The following is a 3,968-nucleotide window of genomic DNA, read 5'->3' as shown; positions in this document are numbered from 1 at the left end:
TTGATGACTTGATGAAGTCTGTAGGGTTATCTTTTTGTCAGGGTAACCACAATTTCCTAATCACTTGCTGTCTCCCTTTTATTTTTGAAGGTCTGTGTCTTTGTCTTTTCACTCTTCTCTTCTTACTATTTAATGATACTGTTTTAATTTTCTCCCTAGTAGATCACCTGTGTAAACTTATTTCCCATCCAGAAATTTAGGAGTTAATGTCAAAAGGGCAAGGTTCATCAGGCAGCTGCTGCACTGTTGCCTAGCAACCATCAGCAGCAGCTCAGTATGTCTGCTGAGGCCTTTGTGAAAAGATGGTCTGTTCCAAGCATCAGGGTAGAATAAAGAGCACATGAGATAAAGTATATAAACACCATGCATTAGTAATAAAACAGAGCTTGATTCTGCACCACAGGGTACCAAATTGTTTTCTACTTCACTATAAAAAATTTAAATTTGCTCTAAGAAATTTCAGCTCCCCATCCTTCCCCAGTGGTCTGATCCTGCTTCTCAGAACAGCATCCCCTTTCCACCAATCCTACAGAGTGGTGTGATCCTGTCATACAGATTATTAGGCCTTTTATGTTCTTACTCTTCCTTTTTCTTGTTGTCCATCCCTAACATCTCTAACCCAAAGTGGTTTGATAGAAAAGCATCCCTGTTCAACCCCCTCTATATCTTAGTGGTTTGATCCTGTCTGGAACAGCAGCATCTTTCCCCCTCCTGTCTCCCAGCAATGATTTGATCCTGCGTCATTGAGCATCAGTTTCTTTTAGCCCCTCCCCCGGGGTCCACAGTGGTTTGATCCTACCTCACGGACTATTAGGTCCTTTCTGATTCCCCCTCCAGCATCACCACCACTAATGGTATGGTCCTTAACATCAGGTCCTTTTTTGTCCCCCCCCCCCCCCACTGGTCTTCTAAGCAGCTTTGAAACAGCTTCATCTCATTCCTGAATCATCCTGATCCCCTCACAGGTTTATTTCTGCATGAACAATGTAAAATTGGCCCAAGTGGGTTTTAAATGGTCAGAAGTTGTTCTGGATCAATTCATTTTTTTTCCTGACAATCAAAGATCAATTCTGACCCATTTGAAATCCAACTTGACCAGTTTAAGCTAATTCTGCAGAGCTGGAGCCTGAGGTCATAAATCCAGGAAGATGGTTGAAGACTATGCTGATTCAAGCCCCAGCAAGAAACCAGGTACTTACAGAAGTTGTAAGTGAGCTAACAACTAGGAAAAGGAAACAGGTTATTTAAGGAGATAGGAAAAGACAGGAGCCAGGGTTGGTTGAGGAATGATTCAGAAGAAGCGAGTTGTACTCCAAGTTTGTATTTTTATTTTTGAGAGGTGAGAGGCCATTTTGAGGAGATGATGCAGGGGTGGGGCTCTGTGTTGGTTGGTTTGTATGAGAAGCAGTATGGTGCTGACATCATCCAGTAGCCTCATGTGGCTAGAGCTGAGACTGAGTTGTATGTAGTCCCAGATCTCTGGCTCTGCAAGCCCATTCCTGGGGCCATTCTTTTTGTCTGGCTCATCTTAGGTTGAAATTAAAATGAGTCCCTAACAATGAATGACAACCTTCTTATCCCTTTAACCGTGGATGACCAGGATACTGTTTGGTTATTTTTAGGGATGCTATTTAAGTTAGAAAGAAAGAGTGTTAAACCTCAAAGAAAAAAAGATGTGAAAGGGAATGAATCCAGGAATTGACTTGAAGGTTTTACCTTGGAATGTTTTAGAGAGCTGACTTGGAGAAGGTGGCTCTCAACCATGGGACTGGTTATGCTTGTGGTTTGGATAATCTGATTTTGAAACTGGACTGTGCTGTGTACATTTCTTCCAGTTGGATGTGTTTGTGTCCTTTGTGGAAATTTCAGGGTGAAGGGTTGGAGCTGAAAAACATGGAGGATGATAAATGAAAATTTCATAGACCATAGCCTTGATAATTTGTGTAAAATCTCTGCAGTGGGACAGAAGGCAGGCCAGATGCTATGATGATGGATGACATAATGCTGCAGGATTGAGGGTGGGGTTGGAGCTCTGCTTGGTGCAGTATGTCTCAACATCTATTCTGCAGATGGAGGTGGTTCTGTGACTATCTACCTGTCAGGTTGAAGAAGAAAAGTCTCCTGGAATATAGAAACATGGCTGCTTGGGAAGGAAACTAAACCTTTTTGAAGAGGTTATTATAAGGCTGTGGGTTGAAAGATATCTTTTAGGAAGGTAGCTTCAGTTAGCCACTGTCTGTTCCTTCAAAGGGAGGATGGCGGCCATTTTAGTCAAGGCAGTTGGATGGCGCTTCCAAATGTGAAAGTAGAAAAGAAATCTAAAGATTTGGAGTCTGATAGCCCACATTTTGACTTCCAACCTTGCTATTTGTTATATGGCCTTTGAGAAAATTACCTAATGTTCTATAAACTTATTTGTAAAATTAAGCTAATATCATCTACTCTCAAAGACAAGAGCCTTAGTGTTTAATGCCTTTTTGAACAATGTAGCTATCATTCAACCTTCTTGTGTGATTAGACTGGATATTGTGACTCAGGATTATTTTATGTGTGTGTGTGTAGGGGGGATAATAATTTGGTTGCTAAAGACAATTTCTTTTTTTTTTAATTTTCACCAATACTTTTCCTAAAGGAAGCTACTGAACTGTTTTTAGGAGCAAAGGAGGAATTACGCATTGAACTATTCTATAAAGCATAATGGAAATGTGCCCAACGGTAATTTTTATAGTAATGTGTTCAATATCATTAAAGCCACAGCATGTTTTCCAGTGTTGCAGACTCACAGGTATCTCTGATTCCAGATCATTTTTATCCTACTTTCTCCTGGACACGTGGCTACCAGAAGTCTTAAGATGTGGTATGCCACATCATAAACCACAGTGACCCATGATGGATGGAGGCTGGAAGGTGGTGGTAGTGGGGTCATGTCAGAGACATAGGTGTGACAAGGTTGCATATTCCTGTCCGTCCTTCAGCCATGAACATGGTGGAATTATCTTGTTGCAAGCCAGGCCTGGGTTACTTTGCCTGGATTCTGTTACTTTCTCTAAAAAGAACAGGACCAGGTAAAGGAGCCACAGGAAGGGCAGTGATGTGAGCCTTGAAGAATGCGAAAGTCGTGACCGCTGCCTTCACAGATGAGGGGGATGGGAGCCAGATGGAACATGGAGCCTCAGCTTGAAGCCATCACATTTCAGTATAGTTTGGACCATAATATCTCCATCGGGGAGCTGTGTTCTGGACTTGCATTTGTGGGCTGGGGAATGTGGTGTTTATTGATGGGGTTATTTGACTAATAAATATAGGTAGGTGATAGTTACAGTGTATCTGTTTTGCAACCAAGAGCATGACAAAATTTTTACTTTGTGATGTCCTGGTAAACAAATGGAGGCAATAATGACTAGATACATTATTCCTTTAGCTTGATTCTGAAATGTTCCTTTTGTTCTGTTACTGGGGATTGAACCCTGGGCCTTGTTGATGACAAGCGGAACTCTTCCACTTGACCTATACCTTCAGCTGAAGTAGGTATTTTATCTACCTATCTATCTAGCTATCTAGCTATCTTTCTACCTATTAATCAATTAATGAATGAATCAATTAATTTTTGTGCCAGTACTGGAGCATGAACTCAGAGTGTCATGCTCTCACTTGGCTTTTTCCATTCAAGGCTGGTGTTCTGTCACTTGAGCCACACCTCCACTCCTTCTGGTATTTTATCAATGTTACTTTTTTTTGTCAGTCGTGGGGATTGAACTCTGGGCCTGGGCTCTGTCCCTGAGCTCTTCAGCTCAAGACGAGTGCTCTACCACTTGAGCCACAGCACCACTTCCGGTTTTTTGGTGCTTAATTGGAGAGCTAAGAGTCTCACGCACTTTCCTGGCCGGGCTGGTTTTGAACCGCAATCCTCAGATCTCAGTCTCCTGAGTAGCCAGGATTATAGGTGTGAGCCCCTGGCGCCCAGCTAA

Source organism: Dipodomys spectabilis, unplaced genomic scaffold, assembly GCF_019054845.1.
Source record: "Dipodomys spectabilis isolate Male_0828 unplaced genomic scaffold, ASM1905484v1 ptg000770l, whole genome shotgun sequence".
Classification (NCBI taxonomy): Eukaryota; Metazoa; Chordata; class Mammalia; order Rodentia; family Heteromyidae; genus Dipodomys; species Dipodomys spectabilis.
This window is presented reverse-complemented; position numbering follows the sequence as displayed.